This window comes from Vulpes vulpes, chromosome 4 (genome assembly GCF_048418805.1).
Source record: "Vulpes vulpes isolate BD-2025 chromosome 4, VulVul3, whole genome shotgun sequence".
Lineage (NCBI taxonomy): Eukaryota > Metazoa > Chordata > Mammalia > Carnivora > Canidae > Vulpes > Vulpes vulpes.
The window spans coordinates 31,640,776-31,649,403 of NC_132783.1; the positions used below are offsets into that span (position 1 = coordinate 31,640,776).

At 33.6% G+C, this 8,628-nt stretch overlaps 1 pseudogene; it reads right to left on the reverse strand.

Moving 5' to 3' along the window:
* Window positions 1–610: 610 nt before the first annotated feature.
* Window positions 611–6,668, reverse strand: LOC112931012 (nucleolar protein 10 pseudogene; annotated as a pseudogene).
* Between the last annotated feature and the right edge of the window lie 1,960 nt (window positions 6,669–8,628).

Sequence of the window (8,628 nt, forward strand, 5' to 3'; positions counted from 1 at the left end):
TATCACTAAATTATATTACCTTGGTTAAAATATATATTTTAAAAATCTCAAACATGCACATAAGTAACAAACCTATTACATATACCCATAAACACAAACATGACAATATATAAGCATCATATAAGACAAGGATGGCTTTTCCGAGTGGTTTAATCATAGATGGCCGTAGGTGTTACAAGAAAAAAAAGTTCCCAGAGTACGATCAATCTTCATTTTTAGCACAGGATAACCTTTATTTCATGGTGTAAATTTCACAATATTAAAAGACAACAAATCTTTATTTCATGGTGTAAATTTCACAATATTAAAAGACAACAATCTAGTTTACCTGATTAAAATAAAAGGGAAAGGACAATGTTTATGGGAAGCAACAACGTATGACAAAGGAGCCTGGGGCCATGCACTGACCAGTTGGTGGGGACCCACTTACAAAGTCCTACCCACAAGGCACAAGGATAAGTTATCAAATATTTAACTATGTAGATATATCAAGAATTTACATGGAACTTTTAAAATGTGCAATCCCTCGCCTGTGTTTAAGATACCCTAATGATAACCAATTTGGAGTAGTAATGGTCCTTCCAAATAAGATGTAGGATTGTTTCCAAATTCAATGAAATAGCAGTCTTCTGTGTCTTGACTTCAGGTGACCTCTGAATGACAAAATGTTTCCCTCTTTTGGTGCAGTTTCTCAGTCTCCTGTTGCTTCTGCTGTTCAGAACATTTTAACATGAGGGTCAATTGTTTGCTGCCAACCACGGCTTCTGATACACCCAATGTCCCATTTTTTGCTTCAAGTTTCAAATGATCTTCAAGGATTTTATTCATCAGCTTCTGCTTTAAGCAGAATCTTTGAAGCTTCTGATTTCTCCTGCTTTGACATCATAAAACTGGGGCTTGAAGACTGTCTGCTGGTTCTCCCTGAGTAGTTCTTGCTGCTTTTTCCTACTGGTGGAGAAGCCTGTGCTGTTTCCTGACCTCTTCAACCCAGTCTTTTTCATCATCTGAATTCTTAGAACTTTCTGTATCACTCAGTTTTTCTTTTAGTTCTTCCTTCTCTCTTTTTTTTTTCATAAAGCATTTGTTGCTCTAGAGTCCTCTTCCTTCTTCACTAACTTTTTAAACAACTGGAGTCAAAAGCTTAAATTCTTTACTTTCTTTGTCTACTTTGAAGTCAATGTTCTCAAACAACTCTAAACCGATCATTGGTGAGAATATTAGAAAGACTCTTGATTTTCTTTTTTCCATGTAGATTTTTGCTTCTCTTCCTGTTCCTCAATTAATTTAAGTGCCAGATCTTTGTTAACTTCTGGCAACCCTTTAATTGGACTCTGTGCACATGATCTATCTTCTATCAGATCTTATTTTTCCTATATTCTTCATAACAAATAGCTTTACTATCAGTTTCACCTGTGATGGAGTCTTACATCCATGAAAAATCCATGCATATATGCCTGGTGAAAATGAGATGTATGAGTCCTAGATTTTCAAGGCCTGTCTTGGTGACAAATTTGCAATCCTCATAAACTGTGCTTTCTGGATTCTCTTGTAATTCTTCTGTCAAATTACCTAAGAAGGAATACCACCTTAAAGCAGAACTTAAAACTAAATTACCAGCTTATTTTAAAAGGATATAACTCAGGAATGACCAGATGAAAGAGATGCACAAGGCACAGGAGGGGAAAAGGGTTCAGAGCTTCTATGCCCTCTCCTAGCACACCACTTCCTGAATATCCACATGTTCACCAACCCAGAAGCTCCGAGGATAACATATTTTTGTGATCCAAAACATGAAACATGGAAGTCATATATAAAAGTAAACTTATGGGGACAGGGAAGCAACTTATCTTAAATTGGAATTGGATAGTCTGAGACATATGATTGGTTTAGAAGCATCTTCAGAAAGTGGTGAAAAAATTGCTTTTCATTTATGTTCATTACCACTGCCAGGCTTTCAAAGATAATGAGAAAAATTAGGGTAAGCAATTCTTAAGAATTTGAGCATTTCATGACCAAAAAATCAATAATAATGTATCTTTTTAAAGAAACAAATATATCTACATTTTCAAAATGAAATCATAGGACTGAAAAAGTGATGTGACTTTTTAAAATGCATACCATATGCTAGGTACCTTCTTCTATATCAGCTTCTTAAAGTACATATCCACTCCATAGTATATATATAGAAAAGAGTTTAGTCTAGCTAGTTTAGTAGAATTACTAAGGGGAATTAAATATCTCCTAGAATCCCTGGGAGAGCTGGAAGAGAACCAGACTCAGATGCTGCACTGACAAGAGTGGTACAGAAAGGAAAAATGCCCAAATAGGACTTATAAATGAAAATTATTCTGAGGATTTCAAAAAGCATAAAGGAAAGTATTAATAATAGCATCATTAGAAACTAAAAGTACTTTAGAAAAAATATTGAATAGCTTTTCTCAACTTTCACATGATTGAACTTCATCTAATTTCATGGCCGTTTTAGGTACCTAAAAGCAATATGTGTCCTTCACACCTGCTGACATTAATTCTAGTTCTAATGATGATTAAGCAAGTGTTACAAATTGCAAGACAGTCAGCAAAGTGATCAGTGGTGGATTGTATTATTTGCTTACAATTATTTTTCTCCTCCCTACCCTTGTTGTGCTTCCCCGTCAGCAGGGAATATATCCTCTTGCCCCACTGACATTGGTTTAGCCATATGACTTGCTTTGGTCAATGGAGTGAGTGTGAGCAGATGTGGCATACACTTGTTTGAGCAGAAGTTTTTAAGTACCTTGCCTCAGTTGACTTTGTTCCTGAACAGCATCCTCTGCCATGAGAACATCATGTCACAGTTGGTGTGTCCTCCTTCAAAAGGAATCCAGCAGTGAGAGGACTCACAGACCTGGGCTGAACTCAGTGGAGGCCAGTAGAGAACAGCCTTCAAGCTATACCCACAATAGAAAATCTGTATTGTGGAAAGTGGCTGCAATTTTGTTGCCACCATTTGCAAAAGTTGGCTAATAAACTTCTCAAGTGGAGTCAGATTTAGAGGTTACTAAATTTAAAAGGAAAATCCCCAAGATTAAATTAAGGCTGAATTAATTTTGCTTCCAGATGCCATCCCTAGTAATTTGTTTCTCCCGGCAGAAATATCTTTTAGCAAAAGAAATATATTCCACAGGGGCATCAATCTCTCAAGAGAATGTGTAGTGGATATTTTACTTTTCATATAATATATGAACATCTTTTGAGAATTTCCTAAATTGTATGTTATAATTTTTTCAATCATAATCAGTTTCAGATACAAATAAAAATAAAATTGAATGTAGAATTCAGAAGTATTGATAATTATTATGAACTTGCTTTAAAACAATGTCTGTGAATATAACATTATTATTGTTGGGTATATTCAAATATAAGGCAAATGATTTTTTTTCTCCTAAAATATTAATCCTCAGATAACAAGATATAGTTACTTTATATCCAGGTCTTACAAAGTCTTACTTATTGCTGGTTTCCTCTCAGTTTACTAAGTTTGACTAATCAAGTTCTGAGGAAAAAAAATACATTAGTCTGAAACCACAGATGTCAGTAGTAGTATTAAGTGATTGATTAATTGATGAAAAAGCAAGAAAAATTTTTGACACAGATTTCTTCATTAATCTAGTAAACATAGCTTCATAATTGCCAGTGTTTGGTTGTAAATAAGCCTTTTAAAATTTACCTAAAAAGCAAAGCAGAAAGTTGTTTGTTCTGGGGAGATCATGAATGCATATACATAGAACAATATATAAAAAAAATGTACTCATGTTTTGTGGTTGTACACTTTTAGGATAAATTTTCCAGTGAGAGAATCATATGCAGGTCTAAAATGTGTTTTGTCTAAAAATAAAAATGGACCAATAAAATGATGTGCTTTCAACAAATTCAGTATGCAACTCTAATGATGATGAGACTATTTTAGAAGATACATATAGAAAGCTTGACTAAAATAATTTCAAGAAATGTGAAAAAGCACATTTCTATATTAATAAGGTAATAATATAACTTGTCATTTTGAATATATTTCATAACTTATTTATAAATTAAATATTAAAAGTTGATATTTAACAGTTTTATACACATAATTAAATGTTAATTTTTTAGAATTAATTTAAAAAAATCTTTTTGAATCTTCTCCTTGCGAATTGAATATAGGGGTTAACTCATAGTAGGAATGTATGGTACCTGATTTCATTCTGACCCATTTCCCCTTAATATTGACTAATTACTATTAATTAATGTCTCATTAGGATCAATTCACTCATTTACTAATCAATTAACAAGTCTAGAATGCAATTTGCAAAAAAAGATGTCCATCTCTCCTAACACCAGAAGCCTACAGATTCAATGGAAAGGCAGAGGTCTTATTTAATGATTCTAAGATATGTGATTATTTTTTTTCTTTTGATTACTGAAGAAGTAGTCAGAATTCAAGAGCCAAAGGGTAAGCTGTCACTTCAGGCTCAGATCAAGCCTTTGCTAATTAGAACATTGCTGAGCCCAGTTAGGTAATGATTTGACTACTGTCATTGGTAAAAAGGGACAAACTAAATTGGTTTCCTGCAACCACATTTTAAGATGAATTTTTATCAAATCCGTAAAGGCACATTATTTGAAAAATGGGAACAAGAAAAGGAAGACTACATAATTCCTTTTTGGGATCTTTTTCCCATGGTTCTAAAGTTCCAAAATTAGAGGTGGACTTTTAGTAATAGTTGAGGACACACAAATAGAAAGTACTTTCCTATTGATTTGTGAGTGGATTGATATGAGCCTATGTGGGTTAATCCTCCCAAAATAATAGTTAATGGAACTGTCAAAGTTATATCAGAAACTTACATACCCAAGAATATGGGTATGTTCTTTCCAGAAAAACATGGCTGAAATAAGATAATCTAATGATTTTCTTGGAACCTACCTGCAAAAATTTAACTTTGAGCCCTTCAGGTTAGCTTGGTCCCGTATTTTAATTTAAGGGGTTAATCTTTTTAAAGAAGTACTTGTGGTTTTAGACAACGTGATCTAAAAATATTCTAAAAATTGAATATTTTATAAATTTGATTGGCTCCTACTCTCACCTCTTTTCCTGTGCTACAAATTCCCATTCCAGACAAATCATCCCCAGCTAATAATCCCTTGTTTTTCATATCTGTGGGAGATGTATCATACATGCCTGATGACTATGCTCTAGAGCTTTGCCTTTTGAAGTGTAGTCTGTGGCCAAGTTCACAGAAGAGCGGCCTAGAAATGCAGTCACAGGCTGCACTCAGACCTACTATATTAGAATCTGCATTTTAAAGATGATTGGTTTGCACTTTTAAAGTTTGAGAAACGTTCCTTTTGGTATTTCTTTGTTGTTACTCTTAAGAACAATAGTTCGGGGGATCCCTGGGTGGCGCAGAGGTTTGGTGCCTGCCTTTGGCCCAGGGAGCGATCCTGGAGACCTGGGATCGAATCCCATATTGGGCTCCCGGTGCATGGAGCCTGCTTCTCCCTCTGCCTGTGTCTCTGCCTCTCTCTCTCTCTCTCTCTCTGTGTCTATCATAAATAAATAAAAATTAAAAAAAAAAGAACAATAGTTCGCTGTTCAAGCTGCATATTAGAATCACCTGGGAAACTTTCAAAATCCCCAGCCCTTTGGTCAGGTCTTATACTTGATTATATCAGAATCCCAAGGTGGTTTAAGCATGGGTATATTTTAAAGATCCCCAGATGATCCAAATGTGTGGTCAAGGTTGAAATTCTTTAGTGTGAATCAAAATCACATGGTAGGATTCTCAAAACGTATTTTGACCTCCAAATGCACAGCATTTCTGATTCAGTAGTATACTATAGGTGGGATCTAAGATGTATCTTAAACAAGTTCCTAATCACTGGTGCTTGCTTACTTAGTGGCCATGCTGTGAGAAATACAAATGTAGAGGATGTGACTCAAAGGTAGAAATTCCAAAAAAAGGAAAAAGTTTCCAGCCTATCTCCTGCTATCATCTTATAAATAAATTGATGAACTCAATATCTATGACCCATCTGACACCCTGAACTTCTTTCTTCTGAAACCCATATTACTACCATCCTCCAGAAATCTAATCACAGACCACAACATGGACTTTCACTTTTAAAAGGTCAAACTTCACACTGGGTAGTTATATTTGAATACAACACAACCACACTTGCCAACGTGCTTCTTTTTCTGGATTTTTCATATGACTAAATGATATCATCATTTATCTCAGCTATCTAATCTATCAGGCATCAGAGTCATTTTTTATTATTTTTTCTCTTTTACCTTATGTCCAATATGGCAACAGGTTCTACTGATCATTTTCCTGTAATATCTTTAATTATATCTCCTCTTTATTCCTTTAACCATGAGCAATCAGCTTAGTCTCTCTTTGCAGATGATTGTAATCTCTCCCTAGCCTCATCCAGTCAAGCATTGACTGAATTCCTAAAATATAAACTGCTCTACACATACAAATCTTGTTCTCATAATCAAGAAGTGCCGATAGTTCTCCATTACACAGTCCAAAATAAATATGGCATTCAGAGGAATACTCCTACAATATCTTCTCCTTCAATCCACCTTTCCAGTCTGTCTCCCACAGCTTTTCTTCATAAGCCTGCTGAATTTCCAAACCCATTGAATCTCTAATGATTCCACAAACATGCTATTTATTTTCATTCATATATATACATACACACATATATAACTAGAGTAAATAATATAGAATATATTATATAATATATACTATACTATATTGCATCTATATGCAACTAAAATATAGAATTATATAATATATACTATATGCAACTAGAATATAGAATTATATAATATATACTATACTATATTGCATCTATATGCAACTAGAATATAGAATCTATATTCTATGTAGTTCTATATATTTTTGTAATATATAAGTAGAAACCTTCTGCTCACTGTTTCTTTAAAATCCAACTCAGTCTTCAAGATTCAGATCTCTTATTGCCTCAAATACAAAGTCTTGTTCAGCTCTTAAATAGAATTAATAACATTTTACATTTTCTACTGTTAGTTTTACATCAATATGTCTTATTCACTCATAATAGTATCCCTTACAGCATTTTTCAGTATCTGACTCTCAACAAAAATTGAATTTGTTACTATATAAGTGACAGAATTGTCAAATAGTAATTCCCTGTCCTTCAAGAGTGTTACTATACCCCACTTCAAGCATATACAAAAAAGGCAGAATCAGGCAAAATTCACTCTCCAATGTAGTTGGGTAATTCTTTTCTATTAGGAGTTTATGTAGATTAGAAATCCTGAATAATATACTACCAATATCAGTTACTATAATATTGCTATAAAAAGCACCAATTGGGATTCTGAAGCCATATTTTGACCCATTTCTATTATGAGAAAAAAATTGGATAGGAAAAAAGAGAAAACTTCTCATCAGGTAAAAGCTATATTCCTGTGATTCCTGAAAATAATTTTTAAAAGTGATCATCTTTTTTTTTTTGTCAGTTTCAAACATAGCTCTTTCATATACATTCTCCATGTCAGGTAATTAGTGACAAGATTAAGATGTAGCTAGTAGTCTGCTTCTTGACACACCACAATAGTTTACAGCCAATATCTGCTTTCCATTTCAATTATGTGTTTAATTTAGAGCATGCTGAGAGAATGACAAGTGACAGGATAGGTTTGTTACATTACTGAAGTTCAGAACTGAAGGATTCAACTACAGTAAGTAAAATCAATTTGATAGAAATATATTAAACTAGCAAAAATTTACAAATTGCTAATAACAATTTAGTAATTTAATTAAGTAAATGTTTATTAATTACTAAATAGTAATTTAATAGACAAACATATTTCAAGAAAAATAAGTGAATCTACTTTTTAAAAGGGTCATTTGTTGTATACCACAATTAAAGGTCAGCATGAGTCACAGTAAGAAACATTTTAACTAGTTCAGAAGCTACTTGGCTAATATTGTGATATAATCACATAAATTAATTTAGAAACAACCAAATTATGCAGAATTTAGGTTATAAGAATATTGTGTGTGTATGTGTATCCTCATCAAGTTTATTATATCCTTCCTTGCCTTAATAAAGATAATATATTAATTGTAATTAAGCCTTTACTTGATGACTCAGGGCAATTATTTTACATCAGTGTGGAATCATTTCTTCTCTTCCTTCCCATCTTTGACTTAATCCTATGTGTAAAGCATATCTTCCTTTTTTTAAAAAAGATTTATTTATTTATTTATTCATTAGAGACACAGAAAGAGAGAGAGGCAGAGACACAGGCAGAGGGAGAAGCAGGCTCCATGCAGAGAGCCCAACGTGGGACTTGATCCTGGATACCGGGATCACGATGTGAGCCAAAGGCAGGTGCCCAAATACTGAGCCACCCAGACATCCCTATATCTTGCTTTTTTAACAAAAATTCTGCCAGATGTCTATGTTGTTCTAATTGCTACTATGTCATTTTCTCTTAAGACCTTCTGACTTTGTTTCTTTGTCATCCATTCATGGCTTTTTTTCCACTCTCCAGTTGTAAATCTGAATGGATTTTGAGATTTATTAGATTTCAAAAAAACCAAGCCA